The following is a 20,004-nucleotide window of genomic DNA, read 5'->3' on the forward strand; positions in this document are numbered from 1 at the left end:
GCCATGAGGTGTGCTACACTGTAAGAAGTGCTGCCTTTTGATTAGATATTAAACCAAGGCCTGTCTGTTAACTGTACCTTATTTGTCCTTATTTGTCTTTAATTGCATGCAGGCAGTGGACATTAATTGAGGAGTCACCAGTACTCCAATACCTTGGCACAGGCTGAAAGTGTAGTTAGCAGGTTAAGGCGCATTTTTGATGTTTTTGTCGATATATAAATGTGGACAAAAATGTGAAAAGATTAGCACTACTCCCATAAATCCCATCAGGATTTTTGAAACAATGCCCTCTCAAATGGGATCTGACCAATCCTATGACACTATTTGTAGAAGAGCTGTAGATGTCTATCTGGTATTCTGGCCAATATTTATCGCTCAGCCAGTAACTTGAGGACAGGTGTTGCAGTAATTGTGACATTGTAATTTGGGAAACCTTACTGCATACAAGTTGGCTGCTGCATTTTCTATGTTACAACAGGATCTACACTTTAAAAAGTGTGCCCTTGGTTTTAAAGCACTTTGGGATGTCCAGTGTGACATGACAGATTTATTTGGAGCAACATGGTGGCTCAGTGGTTAGCACTGCAGCCTCACAGCACCAGGAACCCAGGTTTGATTCCAGCCTCAGGAGACTGTCTGTGTGGAGTTTGCACATTCTCCACATGTCTACGTATGTTTCCTTCTGCTGCTCTGGTTTCCTCCCACAGTCCAAAGATGTGCAGGCCAGGTGAATTGGCTATGCTAAATTGCCCATAGTGTTAGGTGCACTAGTAAGGGGGAAATATAGGGTTGGGGTGGGTTACACTTTGGAGGGTCAGTGTGGACTTTTTGGGCCGAAGGGTCCATTTCTGTACTGTAGGGAGTCTAATCTATTTGCCCCCTGAGCCAAAGATGTGCAGGTTAGGTGAATTGGCCATGCTAAATTGCCCATAGTGTTAGATGCATTAGTCAGGGGTAAATATAGGTTAAGGGAATAGGTCTGGGTTGGTTACTCTTTGGACGGTTGGTGTGGACTTGTTGGGCTGAAGAGCCTGTTTCCATACTGTAGGGAATCGAATCTATAAGAGTGCAAGTCTTGTGTTTTCTGAAGATTTGGCAGAAAGGTTGGCAAAAAAAAAGTGTGTGATGTTAATGGAAAGAAATAAAGTACACACAAAGCTGGTTCCTCAATGAAAAGTGACAGTAGCTCCTTCTCACTCTTTTCTACTATATTGCTGCTATATTTAGATGTATTTATGATGTAACTGTACTTCATTTTAAAAGATGTACAAAGGGACAGATTCTGAGTTGTAGCAATGATAGAGTCAAATCAAACCCAGTTGGCAATGAGTAATATCAAGAAACTAGCATTACCAGCGGACAGCTTGAAAAAGCAGTTCTGTTGGCAACAATATCTTTCCCAGTGCAATGCCATCAGAATCATAGTTCCCCCTCAGAAGCAGAGGCACCCATTTATTTATGACCAGCACATTGCTTCATCCCTTTGTAGCTCCCACTCCACCCCCAAGATTCAGAAATGTGATGCTGCCAGTATCCATATCGTGATTTTAAAATTCAATCCAGATTCAAACCCCTTTCACCCACCACATCATTTTGTGTCTGCCAGCCACCCAGGTGGGATTAAGTACTTCAGAACTGGGGGTGAGGTCACATTATCTGTTTGCCAATTGTTAATGGTTGGGATTGGAGCAACTCTGGGATGTAGCAACAGCATTCCCCTTTCTGTCTGAGGAAGTGCAAGGATCAGGCAATTCCAATGCATGGAGACCAGAGTTCTGGCTGTCAATTCTGAATTGACATTCAGCAGGATATTCATGTTTGTCTCCAAACCCCCAAACTGTACAGCCTGTGTGAGTCCATAAAATCGTCATTCCATATAGGACTAATAAGCCTATCAGATAGTTACACCAATAACATGGTAAGTCAGCTGTAACATCCTTACACTACTCTCTTTCAAGTAAAGACAGTGAACTGATGATGACCTCTCCCCATTCCTGAAATTCCACAAACTTGTGCAGCTATTTGAGCTAATTGGAACCAGCTCCACCCATTAAAAACAATTTATCAATAAAATCATATTTGTGCAGCATGCCAGCTCCTATGTCGGTTTTCAGCTTAATTCAGAGCATCCTCACCCACTGATTCTTTTCGTTTGCTGGTATCGGCTCATTGGTTCCATATTTTAATGACAAAGATGTGGAGACCTGTACTTGGGTCACAATTTTAAAATAGACATTGATAGAAACACCAGGGAATTAAGACGGATTTCTGGGTTTGGGAATGTGGTCCTGTGAGGAGAGATCAAGTAAACTAGGCTTATGTTGCCTAGCATTTGGAAGAATGAAAGATGGTTTCATTGTAACATGTAAGACTCTTTAAGGGACTTGATAAGGTAGATATAGAGAGAATGTTTCCCACCGGGCAGATTAGAACATATTCACAGTTTCAGAACGGGAGTTAGGACTGACAGAAGGAAACATTTGTTCACTTAAAAGCTTGGAGTTCTCTATCTCACCAGGGAGTTATGAAGTCATAGAGTCGTACAGCACGGAAACAGATCCTCCGGTCCAAATTGTCAATGCCAACCAAGTTTTGCAAGTCCCACTTGCCTGCATTTGACCCATATCCCCTTAAACATTTCCTATTCATATTACTGTCCCAACTGTTCTTGAAATGTTGTAACCGAACCTATGTCTATGGCCTCCTCTAGGTGAAAGTGAGGACTGCAGATACTGGAGATCAGAGATGGGAGTGTGGTTCTGGAAAAGCACAGCATGGCAGGCAGCATCCGAGGAGCAGGAGAATCACCATTTGAGGGCTCTTGCCCGAAACTTTGATTCTCCTGCTCCTTAGATGCTGCCTGAGCTGCAGTGCTTTTCCAGCACCACACTCTCGACTCTATGACTTCCTCTGGCAGTTCATTTCACATACGAACTACCCTCTGTGTGAAAACATTGTCCCTCGAGTCCCTTTCAATCTCTTTCCTCTCACCTTAAAAATGCCCCCTTGTTTTGAACTCCCCCATCCGAGGGAAAACACCTTGGCTATTCTCCTTATTTACACCCCTCATGATTTTATAAAACTCTAGGAAGTCTCCCCTAAACCTCATACACTCCAGTCTATCCAGTCTCTCCTTATAACTCAAACCCTCCATTCCTCGCAACATCCTGACAAATCTTTCCTGAATCTTCTCCAATTTAATAATATCCTTGCTATAATAAGGTGACAAGAACAGTACACAGTACTCCAAAAGTAGCCTCACCATCATCCTATACAACCACAACATGATTTCCCATCTACTATACTGAATAGTCTGAGCAATGTAGGCAAGAGTGTTATCTGTCCTGTTAACCACTCTGGTACAACTTTCAAAGAACTATGTACCTAAACCCCTCGGTCTCTCTGTTCAACAATGCTACCCAGGGTGCTACCATTAACTGCGTAAGTTCTGTCCTTGTTTGTTTTACCAAATGGCAATACCTCACATTTAACAAAATTAAACTCTATCTGCCACTCCTCAGGCCATTGGCTCGATTGATCAAATCCCTTTGTAACCTTAGATCATTTTCTTCCCTGTATTTTCAAAACAAAGGTTTGGAATGACGATAACTGAAAACCTGTCCTGGACGTCCCACATACATGCGATGGTCATGAAGGCACAGCAATGTCTCTTCTTCCTCGGACGGCTCAGGAAATTTGGTTAGAGACAAAAAAATTGCAGATGCTGGAATCCAAGGTAGGCAGGTAGGAGGTTGGAAGAACACAGCAGGCCAAGCAGCACCAGCAGGTGGAGAAGCCGGGTGTAACATTTTGGGTGTCATGTTTCGGGTGTAACCCTTCTTCAGGACTGGGAGTGGGTGTGGGGAACCTGCAGATAAAGGGGGAAATGGGGTTAGGGTGGTGGTGGGGTAAGGTGAAGACAGGTAGAGGGTACCACCTGGTTGGTCAATGGGAGGATTGAATCCAGTTGGTGGCTGGGAGCAATGGAAGGGAGGGGGAGTGGCTGGGAAGGGAGTCAAGGGATGGGGAGGGAGGTTATTTGAAATTGGAGAACTCAATGTTGAGTCCTCCAGGCTGTAGGGTGCCCAGGTGGAAGATAAGGTATTGTTCCTCCAGTTTGTGGTGTGGTTTGTTTTGGCAATGGAGGAGGCCAAGGATGGTTATCTCAGAAAGGGAGTGGTTGGGGGAGTGGAAATGGGTGTTGACTGGGAGATCAGGTCAGCACCTGCATATGCATCAGGTGCTCCCAATGTGATCTACTCTCCATTGGGGAGACTGAACGTAAACTTAGGGAGCAGTTCGCTGAGCATCGCAGCCGGGCCTGCAGGGGCCGACCGAACCTCCCAGTCACCGCCCATTTCAATTTCTCTTCCCACTCCATTTCCAACTATCCTTGGTCTCTTCCAATGCCAAAGCAATCCACCGCGCCTATTGGAGGAACAATAACTTATCTTTTGCCCGGACACCCTTTATCCCAGAGGACTCAACATTGAGTTCTCCAATTTCAAATAACCTCTCTCCCCATCCCCCTGACTCCCTTCCCAGCCATTCCCCCTCACTCCCACTGCTCCCTGCCACTGGATTCAATCCTCACATTGATCAACCTTGTGTTACTGTCTACCTGTCTTCACTTATCCCCACCACCACCCTAACCCCATCTCCTCCTTTATCTGCAGCTCCCCCAACACCCAAGCCCCAGTCCAGATGAAGGGTCACAGCCAAATTGTTGACTTCTCCACCTTCTGATGCTGCCTGGCTTGCTGTGTTCTTCCAGACTCCTGCCTGGCAGCTCAGGAAATTTGGCATGTTCATAAGGACCCTCACCAACTTCTACAGATGTATCATTGAAAGCATACTGTCCAGGTGCATAACAGTCTGGTATGGCAACTTCTCTGCCCAGGACCATAAGAAACTACAGAAGGAGGTGTGCACAGCCCAGACCATCACAGAAGCCAACCTTCCATCCATGGACTCCATTTACACAGCTCACTGCCACAGAAAGGCTGCCAACATCATCAAAGACCCAGCGCACCCTGGTAATGCTCTCCTCAACCTCTTCCTTCAGACAGGAGGTCCAGAAGCCTGAACACAAGCAGAGCAGGTTCAGGAACATCTTCTTCCAGGTCGTTAGTAGACTGGTGGATGGACTCTCTAGCCTCAAATAATGCTGATCTTGCTAACATTGATCTTGCCAGAGGACGTCCTGTGTAATGTAACCTGTATAGCTCTGTCTAAGTCTTTTTTCCAACCTACGATCTGTACTTGCTTGCTTACAATGATCTGCCTATACTGCTCTTAAACAAAGCTTTTCACTTTACTTCAGTTCATGGGACAATAAATCAATCAATCGAATAATAGAGTTTTGGATGGTGTGGGATTGGTGCAGGAAAATAGGATTGAGGTAGAAGGTCAGCTATGATCTTATTTGATGACAGCACAGGCTAGAGGGGTTTTATCATCTACTCCTGCACCTCTTCTTCTGATCCGGAGATCGGAGGTCCTGCAGGACTCATTGCCACATGAAGTGTTTGAGGCAAATAGCAAAAGATGTGTTTGAGGGCAAACTGGGTAAGTCAATGAGGGAGAGAGGAGATGAAAGAAGGCGATTAGATCAAATAAAGAAAGCTAGGAGGGATTTTGATGGATCCTAAACATTGACATGGGCGGTTGGGCCTTGTAGCCTGTTTGTGGGCTGCATCTTCTATGCAATTCTACCTTTATAATTGTAAGAAAATATTTTCTTCAACTACAGCTGCAGTGAAAATTTAAGTCTCCTCAATTGGATCAACAGCAGTGGAAAAATGAAGAAGTCCCAAGCTTAATTTGTAAATACCAGCAAGGTAGGTTCGTTGGTTGATCAGCATTAATTCTTCATTCATTACCAAGCCATGGCCATTCCATTATCTATGCTTCATTCTATCTGAACATTCCCTTCTCCTTTCCCTCTAGGCCTTAAGCTCTTTGATGAGCTCTGATCCTTGCGTATTGTTTACTTTAGCTTCCACTTCCCTGCCTTACCAGCCTTCTATCACTTCCAGCCACCAGAGTTAACCACAATCTTCCCTTCAGCTTGTTGGAGATGTAATGGTAGCATTCTAAACCCTCTTTTTATCAGCAAGAAACAATTCCTGTCTTGCAAAGTCACAGGTATTTAGGAATACATATGTTCAAGTCAAAGGAAAGGAAAATGTTAAGCAACAAAAACAATAATTGTGGGCAGAACTTTGGAGAATATTCAAAATTCGATATATTGCCATGAACCAGATTGTACCTTGACAGATTCCTTTCTGCAATGGTTACAAATTGTTGTGTGAATTTGGTTTGACTCAATTGTAGCTCTATGGAGACGCCACCAAACATATATTTCCCTCCCCACCCCTACTTGCATTCCATAGGGATCGTTCCCTCCGTGACTCCGTCCTTAGGTCCACAATCCTCACTGACCCTCCACTCCTGGCACCTGTCCTTCACACTGCAAGAGATGCAAAACCTACACCCTCACAACTGTCCAAGGATCCCATGGATCATTTCAAATCTGGCGGAGATTTACTTGTACATCCTCTAATCTCATCTATTGTATCTGGTGCTCTCGATATGGTCTCCTCTACATTGGAGAGACCAAGTGCAAACTCAGGGAACGGTTCAGGGAATGCACGAACCAATCCCACCTTCCTGTGGGCATCCACTTCAACTCCCCCTCCCACTCCCCCCATGACATGTCCATTCTGGGCCTCCTCCAACTGCCTACACAAGGCCACCTGCAAACTAGTGGAAGAACACCTCATTTTCCTCCTCAGGAGCCTACAACCACATGGCCTCAACGTTGCATTCAACAGTTTTCAAGTCTCCCATCCCAGACATAACCCTCTGACTCAGGTTTGCCTTCTTGACCTGACCTACCTGTCCATCTTCCTTCCCACCTATCTGCTCCACCCTTCCCACTGACCTATTACTATCACCTCCTGCCTTTGTCCACCTTTCGCCTACCTTTTCCCTGCTCCCATTCATCTCTCACCCTCCTTCCCCCTCCCCAGTTCTGAAGAAGGAACCTGCTCAAAACATTGACTCTCTTGCTCCTCAGATGCTGCCTGACCTGCTGTGCCTTTTCCAGCGCCACACTTTATCAACTCTGGAGACGTGAGCTGAGAATGAAAAACCGCCCTCACTTTTGACAATTATGGACATATAAAAATTTAAGAAGAAAAATTAATGAAAAATTAACAAAGTTGTATCCTGCCTTCAGAATTATCTCATTCTGGGAAACATACAGAAAGCAGCTGCATGCTGCTGTGAAAGAAGGGTTGGCTCGAATTCAGTTCCAAATTTGGCACTAATTGAATTCGGATGATGTTTTGATTGAAGTTAAAATACATTGTTTGCTGAACCCACCCCCCCCCCCCCCCCCAGTGCACAATAGAGAGGTACTGCATATGATCACACAGCATTGCCCTTTGAGGTGAAGGGCACTGCTTGTCACTGGCCACTCGGGTGTTTCCTATCTTCCTGGTGGTGGAAACTGAATAAAGATTCATGCATCTTGTGTCTTTCACTGTGTCTCACACCTGCACACACACAACATGGGGGCTGGGGAAAAAATAAGCACTACCGCAGTTAGGCGGGAACGTGGGGGTTAAAAAACAGAGAAAAAATAAAAAATAATTAAAAACATGAAGGTCAGACATCCTGTCACTCTGAGAGCTGGTTCTGAGGGAGCTACATCAGTGTCAAGGACTTCCACATGTAAATAAAGGGTGACTTGGTGATGTGACACCGGCCTCTGTGGAGTTATGTCAGTGATCAGCCAAACTTCTTTTCCTCCATTTGTTTATAGATAAGGAAAAAAGAAAAATAGAGAGGTACTGCATGATCACACAGCATTACCCTTTGATGTGAAGGGCACTGCTTGTCACTGGCCATTTGGGTTTTACTTTTCTTCCTGGTGGTGGAAATTGAATAAAGATGTGTGCAGCTTGTGTCAAAAAAAAGAAGAAAAATAGAGAGTTACTGCACTTCTCCACGATGACGGTGCAACCCTTGCAAAGAATTCTGTTACCAATTGCTTCAAAACTAATCCCCCTATCTTATCATTCTGTTGCCACAGTGAAATTTGATAAAATACATCCATTGTGTGAAGAAAATAGACATCAATAACTAATAATGGACCATCATGATACTGCCTTGAGGACTCCTATGAAGAAAATAATATTGCAAAACTACACCTGAAAATTAGCTTGTAAGATGGATAGAACAAATGTTATGATCTAAGAAAAGCATTCACTGTGAGCAACAGGCACAAGGTACAAACTAAGAATGAGAAAGAAAATGAAATAAAATTTCTTCACCTCTACTTAACAGACCAATGAAGGACGTAGAACAAGTAGGTTTTGGAAAGCGCGACTGTTGTGGGTAGAAGTTAATGGAATACAATGAGAAGTTTGAATGGTATTAAAAAATGCTTGTGATGGGCGGCACAGTGGCTCAGTGGTTTGCACTGCTGCCTCACAGCATTAGGGACCTGGTTTGATTCCAGCCTTGGGTGACTGTGTGGAGCTTTCACATTCTCCTCATGTCTGCATGGGTTTCCTCCGGGTGTTCTGGTTTCCTCCCACAGTCCAAAGATGTGCAGGTTAGGTGAACTGGCCATGCTAAATTGTCTGTAGTGTTCAGGGATGCGTAGGTTAGGTGCATTAATCAGTGGTAAACATAGAGTAATAAGGTACGGGAATGGGTCTTGGTGGGTTACTCTTCAGAGGGTTGGTGTGGAATTGTTGGGCCAAAGGGCCTGTTTCCACAATATAGGGATTCTATTCTATGAATTACTTAGCTAAGGGCCATTCCTTGACCTAAAGCTTCTTATTGAAAAATCTATTTCACCCATAAGGTAATCGTTTCTTTAGGCTAATGTAGGTAAAGTCGGAATCAATATGCTCTTCAAGCTGCATGTGTGCTGTTATGCAACAATCCAGAAGGTGCCATCATCAATTTAGTTAAACATAACAACCATTGCTTGTCTTTCATCATTTAGAAAACAGCTGGGTAACAGGCAGTTTACCAGAATGAAAGTTTACTCTTTCCAGAATTTCATAAACTTGCATAATAGACAAGGACAAAAGAACTTCAAAATAGATAAATATGAGTTTGTATATTTTAGTCGGAACAATGAGGAGGTTACAGATTCCTTGGAAAATAAATATCTTAATGGCACCGAGAGGGGTCTGGGGCTACAGACACAAAATAATAAAGATGGTGATGAAAGTTAATTAAAAAAAGAAGTACTAGAGTTAATTTGTGGACGGGTAGAACTAAAAGATGAATAGGTTAGTGAATAAACTCACCAAGAAATTTGACTCCTTATTCCAAAATACAATTGGAGCAACATCAGCAAAATACTGTTTAGTGGTATTTTCCCCGATGACCATTCCTCGCACCGCATGATATTTGCCACCTGTACCAGTATGTGGTACTGGGGAATGGCTGTTAGAGGCAGTTCTTTGTTTTTGCTTTGTTTTGAGTCTATCTATTGATCAGTGGTAGAGGTTACACCACTATGGACTGTCAACAGAAGAGGTATTGTTCCTATATAACAAGATGATTTACTCCGCGAGTAATCCGTACAACTTCATAATTGTCAGGTATAGCCATTTGGTGGCATGGTGGCTCAGTAGTTAGCACTGCTGCCGCACAGAGCCAGGGACCCAATTCCAGCCTTGGGTGTCTGTCTGGAGTTTGCACATTCTCCCATGTCTGAGTGAGTTTCCTCTGGGTGGTCCAGTTTCCTCTCACAGTCCAAACATGTGTAGGTCAGGTGAATTGGCCATGCTAAATTGCTGATAGTGTTAGGTACATTAGTCAGAGGGAAATGGGTCTGGGTGTTTTACTCTTTGGAGGGACAATGTGGACTCGTTGGGCCTGTTGCCACACTTTAGGGAATCTAGTCTATTTAGCACCTTAAGGAGCTGGTTGAGTTCATCTGTTCCCTCTGAAAGCTAGAGAACAACTCCTAGTCAATATTCATATATTGTTAAAAATCACACAACACCAGGTGATAGTTCAACAGGTTTATCTCAGTCCAACACCGGCGTCTCTAAATCATGCATATATTGTGTAGCATCAGTAGAATGAGTGGCACTAATTTAAAATAAATGTTAACTCTTTCAGAACCATTACCCAAATAACATGTTTTTGTAGAATAATACCTGCACTAAGAGTACTATAACAGTTAGGAAAAATCAAACATATCAGCACTTTTATTCTCCAGAAAAGAGAAGATTAAAGGATGCCTTCACTGAGATCTTTTAGATTATGAAAAATATTTAATTCTTTTTATTCATACATGGGATGTGGGCATCACTAGTTAGGCCAACATTTATTGCCCATCCCTAGTTGCTCAGAGGTTAGGTAAGAGACAACCACATTGTTGTGGGACTGGAATCACATGTTGACCAGGTAAGGATGGCAGTTTCCTTCCCGAAAGGACATTAATGAAACAGATGTGATTTTCCTGACAATTGACTCATGGTCATCATTAGACTCTCAATTCCAGGGTTTTATTTTACCTATTGAATTCAAATTCCACATCTGCCATGGTGGGATTTGTACCTGGGTGCCAGAACATTATCTGGGTCTCTGGATGAACAGTCCAGCAATAATACTATTGGGGCATTGGCTTTCCTTAATTGGGTAGCTGTAAAGAATAGGAAGAGGACAAGGTAGACAAGATGGCCATAAATTTAAGATTGCCATGAATAAATTCAGTAAGGAATTCATGAGAATCTTTTTTAAGCTTTGTTAGATTTCTAAGTTGCTTCTGCAATGAGTACTTGAGGTGAAAAGAGTAGACATGAGTAAGGAAAGTTACATGAAGACATGAGGCGAAACGGATAAAAAGATATGTTGATGTGGGCAAATGACAGAGAGTATGACGAGAATTTTGTGAAAAATAAGCGTTCACATTTTATTGCCAAATAGCTCGTTGCTATGCTGTAAATATGACATAAAACCACATCATATAATTCAAAGGGTCCTACACAGGGTAAATATGGAACTCATCAATCCAGCTCCTGAAAATCAACCCTGAAATAACTCCACAGAGGCCAGTATCCCATCATCAAGTCACCCTCCATTTACACGCTCCCTCAGAGCCAGCTTTCAGAGTGAACAGGGTGTCTGCGACTCCTGCTTTTATCTGTCAGCCAGGGCTCCCTGATTGGACCAGATGAACAGCCCCTCTGATTTCTGTCTCTACTTTTGCCCATAAGACAAATGGCACTCTTGGGTCTTGCGGAATCATTCAGTTGCTTCTTGGTCAATATGTGAGGTTGCCTTGGCTCCTCTGAAGGTCCCTAGACCATCCTGAAAAGCTTTTGGATTTTAATTCACTCGGGCAACAGTTTCCTAATTGAAAAATAGTGAGCCAATCAAGGTGAGTCTTTCACAACGATTTTCGTGCCATCAGGCTTGGGCCTGAGCCTTTTACTACATTTAGTGGGAACTGAACCAAAATTGTACCCTTAATCTGTAAAGATTCCCCAGTATAGGTTCTTGGTCTAGCCAAGGTTTTCCGCAATCACAAAGTGAATTCTGTTAAAGTCTGGTTCTGCAATCACTGAAAATACTGCACCGGTATCAGTCTCCATTAGAACCGGGTGACCATTTTAACCAGATGTTTATGTTGATTGGTTTTGACTTGTATGTTGCTTCGCAATTTAACAGCTCCAAACCAGATGTCGATGGCTTTTCCAGGGTGTGCACTCTCCTTGATATCAGCCTGTGAGTTCACTGACTCAATTTAGGTCTAGTGGAACTCTTTAGCTGCCTCAGCAACTGCAATGCCTTGCCAGACCCTATTCTGAAGAAACTTTTAACCATTTGGCGGAGGCTTGGCTTTGTTTTGGGGTTTTGCAGTTGGCTGACCCAGAGTCTCTCTCTTTTCAGCATATGTCCTGGGACAGGCTATGCAATTGTCTTCGCTCAAATAGTGTACCCCAAGCTCAGTCAGCCAGTCAAGGAATACCCTGCAATTCATAAGCTGCATCATCTAACAGCAAAGCCAATTGTAGCGCCTGTTTGAAGTTCAATTGGGCTTCAGCTAGTAGGCACTGTTGCATGGTTACATCATTAATCCCACTCTCGATACTGACAGAGGAGTTTAACATGAATTCCCATTTCAAGAGAATGCAATGGAAAAGAGGCTGATTGGGAATACTGAGTGTCAGGTCGATTAAATGTGCCCTGCATCTACAAGGCCATTGGCCTGCTGGTTTATCCTGAGGGTCACCACACTTCAAGTGAAGGGTGGGGAGGGTGCATCCTTCAGAGTACCTCAGCTAGTACAGGAATTGAACCCACAGTGTTGGTGTTATCTGCATTACTAGTCAGCCATCCAGCCAACTAAGCTAACTAACTCCTGAGGTGCCGTTGCAGAGATGAGGGTATCAGTAGCAGATGGACTGAGGCAGGAATAAAGGAATTTCCAAAAGTATCTGTTCACCCCTGTTAGTAGCAAATCTGCCTCAGTTACTTTAATCATACATTTAACTATGTTTCATTGAAAATACTACACAGCTTTTTGCTAAGTGCAAGTTAAAATTATTAAAGTGATTCCTGCTGTGTGGCATAATATATTAATTGCCATTTCAGACCTTATGGCAAGTTCCATGTCTGACTTCCATTTCAACCTACCATGTGCTGTCACAGAGCAACTTGCTTAACAGCAGACTTTCGGAATTGACCGGGATTCATGATTCAGCTCCATATTTAAAAACCTACCGTGCACTCGGACTGTCAGTCTGGAACTGTCACTTGTTCTGGACATGGCAGACAACGGAAAGTCAGTGTCCTGCTTTGTAGACAGGATCCTGGAGCACTTGCCGGACAGGGTGGTATAGATGCGGATCTTTCTCTTCTCCCAGGGCCAGCAGGGATACCAGACCATGCCAGTCTGCTCTGAGGTTTCCAAAGGGTTACAGCATGCTCAACTTAGATTAGATTACTTACAGTGTGGAAACAGGCCCTTCAGACCAACAAGTCCACTGCATGGGGGAATGCCCAGCACTATAGAAAGAAGGTCAATTCCCTTCTCCATTCCACCCATGGTAAGTGCCACAATCATCACTCCCATACCTCACACTCACACTTTAACCCTGCTTCTGCACCTACATCCCACCAATACTCATGCTCTACCACTATTGCTTGCAAATCTTTTCCAATCACCACAACCCCAGACACGACTAACCCTGTCTGCACTGTGTTGCCTGCTCGCTCACTCAGGAAACCTGCCCACATACACCAGCAGTCCCACATTTGTCTTCTGTAATACCTGCCTGGCTCTCAGTCAGTGAGGAAAATGGGCCACAGTTTGGGTAAAAGACTGAGACGTGTGGCAGGCTGCCAAACATTTGGCTCCTTCTACATGAAGAGGAGAGGATCCTGGCTCTGACCATCCTAAGCAGCTCATTGACAGTGTTTCCAAGTCCCTGGATTGGAATTAGAGTCATAGAGTCTGACAGCACAGAGACAGGTCTTTGGACCAAATTGGTCCATGTTGACCAAAATGTCCATCCATGCTAACCCCTGCATTTGGCCCATACCCTTCTAAATCTTTCCTATCTATGTATTTGTTCAAATGTCTTTTAAATGTTGTTAATGTACCCGCCTCAACCACTTCCGTTGGCAGCTCATTCCATATTTGTAACACCCTCTGTGTAAAAAACGTGTCTGCTCGGGTTCCCTTTAATTATTTCCCCTCTAACCTTAAACTGATGCCCTCTCGTTCTCGATTCCCCAACTTTGGGGAAAAGACTGAGTGCATTCACTCTATTCATGCCTTTCATGACGTTATACACTGCTATCGGGTCACCTCCTCAGTCTCCTAAAGAAAAAAATCCTAGCTTGTCCATCCTCTCTCTATATCTCAAACCATTGAGTCTAGCAACATAACTGTAAATTTCTTCTTCACTCTTTCCAGTTTAACAACATTCTCCCTATAACAAGGTGACCAAAACTGAATACAACACTCCAAGTGCATCCTCACCAATGTCGTAACATAACTATGTTGGGCCAAATGGCCTGATCCTATGAAATTTTATGAAAGCTTTGTAACTTATATACTCAATACTGATGAAGGCCAGTGTGCCAAAAGCCTTCTTCATGGTCATGTCTATCTGTGACTTCACTTCAGGGAACTGTGAACCTGAACTCCAAGATCCCTCTGTTCCATTACACTCCGTAAGGCCCTACCATGCATGATAAAACTCCTACCTTGAATTGACTTTCCAAAATGCAAGACCTCACACTTAGGTATACTAAGCTCCATTTCCCATTTCTCGGCCCTCTTCCCCAGCTGATCAAGGTCCTGCTGCAATTTCAGATAATCTTTCTCACTGTCCATGATACTGCCTATTTTAGTGGAATTAGAGGCTGTCTTTGAGTTACTGGGCTGGAATCGCCTGAATAAAGGTTATTTCCCTTGATTTTGCTGAGGCTTGCTGTCAATTATGACAAGTCCCTGGTTTTATGTCTGTGCTAAATGGCAAACTAAAGTTGCAGTAATATGACCCTGCTTTCTCTGACTTGGCAGCAAATAGATTAGATTAGATTCCCTACAGTATGGAAACAGGCCCTTTGGCCCAACAAGTCCACACCAACCCTCCAAAGAGTACCTCACCCAGACCCTATATTTGCCCTGACTAATGCCCCTAACACTATGGGCAATTTAGCATGGCCAATTCACCTGACCTGCGCAACTTTGGATTGTGGGAGGAAACCAGAGCACCCGGAGGGAACCCATGCAGACATGGGGAGAATGTGTAAACTCCACACAAGCAGTTGCCCGAGGTGGGAATCGAACCCAAGTGCCTGGTACTGTGAGGCAGCAGTGCTAACCACTGAGCCACTGTGCCACCCTCATGGTAGACAAAAAGGCAAAGCAAGATAATATAAGACAGGGGTGCTCTGGGTATCCAGACGGGCTCAGAGTGATTGCACTGTGAAAGTAAGCAGAGAACTGAGGGATACAACCTAGCCCAGGCTATGAGCAGGGTGCATGTCTCTGAGCACACAGTTTCCTCACTATAGCATCATAATGATAGCTGCCAGTGCAGCTCAAGTTGCATCATGAATGTGCAGAAAGAGAATCGGAGATGTCCATGACGGTTCACAGAGACTGGTAGATGTTCAATGCCAATTTCCATGGATGTGGGGTTCATGTGGCCGGTACCCATGGAGTATGCACTGAGCTGTTGGTGCCCTGTGTCCAACATAGAGGCTAGATTAGAATGGTGTTGAAAAAGCCCAGCACAAAAGCCTGATGAAGGGCTTTTGCCCGAAGTGTCGATTTTCCTGCTCCTTGGATGTTGCCTGACCTACTGTGCTTTTCCAGCACCACTCTAATCTAGACTCTGATTTCCAGCATCTGCAGTCCTCAGTTATGCCTTCAACATAGAGGCTTTTGGCTCAGCTGGCAAATCTTACACACCCTCCCAAGCGCCCACTCTGGTTCTCATGTTAAGATTTCCTAATGACTAGTTTGCATAGTAAGTTTGGTTTGAGTATAACCCATGGCAAGTTAGGCTGTTAACAAGATGTTTAATAAGCAATAATGAGTATCAATTGAGAACTTACTGCTACCTAGCAAGAATGTTGCCATGCCACTTGAGAAAAGCATCCAAGATGTCAGACTGGGCTTCACTAAGCACCTCACTGGTTTCTGCGACACGTCTCGCCACTGCCCACTATACCCAGATAAGATTCTGTACTACTTGCCGCTTTATCCTCATCCTTGAAGCTTTAAGTATTCAAAATGTATTTATCCATCCAATATTTCTCATCAGATCATCACTGGACAGGTAGATTGAGTACTCATTCCAATACTGGCTATGGGATGAGAAAATATTTGCTAAATATATGTCAGTGAACCTTCAAATTTACAGTGTGAATCAGTTAAAGAAATCCATTATAATTCCAAGTATAGTCTTCTTATAGTTGATATTGTACTCTCCATAATATATTATGGATGTCTCTCCCATCCCCTAATCTGGCTGCATAGGTGACACTTTACATTTCATAGGCTCCCTATAGTGTGGGGACAGGTCATTCAGCCCATTGAGTCCACACAGACCCTCTGAAAAGCATCCCACCCACAGGCAGTCACCTACCCAATCCTTGCTTTTCCCATGGCCAATCCACCCAATCTGCACATCTTTGGTTTGTGGGAGGAAACCCACACAGACACAGGGAGAATATCTAACTTCCACACAGACAGTCACTCGAGGTTGGAATCCAACCTAGGTCCCTAGTACTGCAAGGTAGCAGTGCCAACCACTGACCTACCATGTTACCGTTTCTGCTGTACTCTAAGATTCTTTTCTCACTGATGTTTGGCATTGAAAACACAAGCATACAATGCCCGCAATTTCCAAGTGTTAACGTTAATGATTAGAACATCATAAACAGCACTAACAAACTTCACTCAACCTTTCACATGACCAAGCCAAATTCCACACTGCACTTGAGTTGATTTAAGGGTGCAAAACATATTAGAAACTTTTCATATGCCAACTTGGAGATACAATTATAGGAAAATGAAATATAGAAGAAGATTAACATATTTATCAAGTTTGCCTCACCCTCATTATTGTGTATTTCCTAAACACCTGAATCTCTCAGATTCAGACAAAAAAAGTCAGAATATTAAAGTACCAATAAGGGAGGAAACAACTGGAAAATTCCTGTCTGACTGAACCATGCATGGGCTAACTGTTAATATTAACAAAATGCAATTGAGACCACTCCCAGATCAATGGCAAAAACACTTGTATTCTTATCTGTATAAAAATCTCCAAAACCAAAGTCAGTCAGCACAGAAAAGCTCAATTACTCCAGAACTCTTAAATTGTGAGGTACCATCAGTATTTTGTAGAAGAACCCACTTAGTTTACAGGTCAAATTTACTGCAGGCTCAGCCCCCATTGCAATCAATATTCTGCTTTCTTAAGTTGGTATAATTCACAGAAATAAAGTAAGTCTTTTCTAATTTATGGCACAAGTGGGAATAGTGTAACAGTTCACATTACATATTGAAACATGGAATTAAGACTGTTCAATGAATTATAGTAAAGCACAAAAATATAAACACTCAGTCTCTCAGAACAAGTGACCTTTCTTTCAAGCACCAAACTCATGATTCATACACATGTTCCACCTTTCTCATCTCAGTCAGTCAATCCATGCCACGGGGTAAACACCGCGCAGATCAACTTTACATCACTTTTACAAACCACTTAGTAACTAGTTGAAGACCAAAGTTGATGGGGATCAGGTCAGGCATCCATCATCTTAATAGGAGAATGGCGTGCATCATGACAGCACCCTGAGGGGAAGAAAATAACAGAAAAAATAAAGCATTGTGAACATAAAGGTTATCAAAGATAAGTCACCTTTGAATGACAAGTAAATGGTATGTTCCATGCTATTAGAAGGTTTTGCAGAGACTTTAATGACCAAATACCTTCTGCCCCCTTTCTTTTCATTTTAACCATTACAATACATTTTGTATTGCTTCCATTTATGATTGAGACACTGTGAAGTTGTGTCAAAAACATTAAGAGACAACATGATCCTAGTCTCTTCACAATATCAGAAGTCACACAACACAGTTTATAGTTCAACAGGTTTATTTAAAATCACAAGCCTGCGCTGCACCTGACGAAGGAGCAGCGCTCCGAAAACTCGTGATTTCAAATAAACCTGTTGGACTGTAACCTGGTGTCATGTGACTTCTGGCCCTGTCCACTACAGTCCAACACCGGCCCCTCTATATTTTCACAATATAGTAGTAACAGTAAATCCTATTGACTTCAATTTAGTCTCAAAGTCTAAAATGAAAGAAATATTTGGAACATTGTAAAAACCAATTGCCTGGCTTTAATCTAAACAGGATATACAATAGAGGGTGGTGGTTTACCAGGAATAAACCACTGAGTGATGTCAGGATATATATACTTCAAAACTGCAGTTATTTACTTTGTGCTTATGGATTCCTGTCTTTCTGACATAACCAGTTGTTTATCTCTCAGTAAATCACTTCTTAGAGATTCTCTGGTTCACATGAGGTTGACTCTCCAGAGCATCCTTGCTGGAGGTCTGTTTCAGTAAGAACATCAAATCAAGTTCCCCCTGACTGTTTAGCTGAGGATTAAAGGTCTTCTTGGCACAAGGCACTTGTTATTGGTATTTTGACCAAAACCACTCACTCAACCAAATATCATTGGAAATTAGGTTAACTAGTGAATCAGTTTACAGTTTTTTTCTGAGAGAGGATTGTAGCATGACAGTTGGCAGGTATCAGTTCACTTCAAGTGTAATTCAATAGGTGCTAGATTTTGAGATATTACAATGAGGTAAGATGGAATATAAATTCAATTGATTACATATGAGAGTGGATAGGGAAATATGAATAATGGGCAGAATTTTATAGGGGGGTCTGAATGACATGGTCTATGGCAGAATTAAGTGATAAATGAGGTGGCACGGTGGCTCAGTGGTTAGCATTGCTGCCTCACACCACCAGGAACCTGGGTTCGATTCCAGCCTTGGGTGATTGTCTGTGTGGAGTTTGCACATTCTCTGTGTGGGTTTCCTCCCACGGTCTAAAAGATGTGCAGGTCAGGTGAATTGGCCATGCTAAATTACCCATAGTATTGGGTGCATTAGTCAGGGGTAAATGTAGGGAGATGGTTTGGGTGGGTTGTTTATCGGAGGGTCAGTGTGGACTTGCTGGGCCTATTTCCACACCTTAGGGAATCTAATCTAATCTAAAACTCACACAACACCAGGTTATAGTCCAACAGGTTTAACTGGGAGCACGCTAGCTTTCGGAGCGACACTCCTTCATCAGGTGATAGTTGTTGGACTATAACCTGGTGTTGTGTGATCTTTAACTTTGTACACCACAGTCCAACACCAGCATCTCCAAATCATAATCTAATCTAAGTACTGCAAGGCTCATTAGAATGTTAAGACCATCTAGCTCTATTTCTATGCTTTTGAGAAGTATCATGGCAAGATTCTTGCAAGGGAGCAGCAAGATACCAATTGAAGCTCATTATTACTTGTTAAATCCTTGTTAATGCCTCAACTCACCTCATCAATATTTAGCCTCCCATCTCACCAAACTCACTGACAAAGCTCAACATTGAGAAAATTCAAGAAGGAAACCAGAGCTACCACTCGATAGATTCATCTCATGACTTGCTCAGAATGTCTTCTGTGTTGGAAATTGGACACCAACATCTCAGGGCATGCTCAGTAGGCCACCAGCAGCCCATGGCCATGGACTTTGGGATCCTATTTGTGCCAGAATTTAAAGACCCTCATGGCTCGTCTCTGATTCCCTGAAAGGTTACTTTGGTGATTCCGCACGTCATTGCTGTAATGTAGGTAACACTGACACCAATGATTATAATACTGCAGCAAGGACACTGCACTCAGGGACACACACCCAGCTTATGCTGCTGGGTCCTTTACTTGCTGTCATAGTGCTCATGTACTTTGACTTTGCCTGAATGCTCATAATATCCCTGCCCTGAATTAACTTGCTTTGCCTTATTGTGCCTTTCACCCTCAGCCAGAGTGAGAGGCTCATATTACTGCGATCTTGCTTTATTATTTATTGCAGACACAAAGCCAGAAAGCTTACCATAGTTGTCAGCAAATCTGGGTAAAATCAGGGGAGATAACCTTCACTTAGAGGCAAGGACAGCTTCTGATACTAGTCCATTCCTTGCTCAGAATGGTCAGGGTCAGAATGCTGTCCTCATAAGGTGTGAGGAGCTGAATGATGGACAGCTCGCCACTCATTTTAAGTCTTCTTTTATCCCATTTACTAAGAGACAGACAAATATTACAGACGATAAATCTGTGGCAGCATGGTAGCTCAGTGGTTAGCACTACTACATCACAGCATCAGGGAGCCGGGTTCAATTCCAGCCTCACACAACTGTCTGT

At 43.2% G+C, this 20,004-nt stretch overlaps 1 long non-coding RNA gene across 1 annotated transcript in view; it reads left to right on the forward strand.

Annotated features, from left to right (window-relative positions):
- The window catches only part of LOC140465880 (uncharacterized), a 93,120-nt gene extending 85,722 nt beyond the window's left edge, over positions 1–7,398 (forward strand). Inside the window, exons 2-3 of the long non-coding RNA XR_011955179.1 lie at positions 5,753–5,840; positions 7,082–7,398. This is a non-coding gene — a long non-coding RNA (uncharacterized lncRNA). The remainder of the gene's footprint in view (positions 1–5,752; positions 5,841–7,081) is intronic.
- Positions 7,399–20,004: the final 12,606 nt, after the last annotated feature.

Source organism: Chiloscyllium punctatum, chromosome 42, assembly GCF_047496795.1.
Source record: "Chiloscyllium punctatum isolate Juve2018m chromosome 42, sChiPun1.3, whole genome shotgun sequence".
Lineage (NCBI taxonomy): Eukaryota > Metazoa > Chordata > Chondrichthyes > Orectolobiformes > Hemiscylliidae > Chiloscyllium > Chiloscyllium punctatum.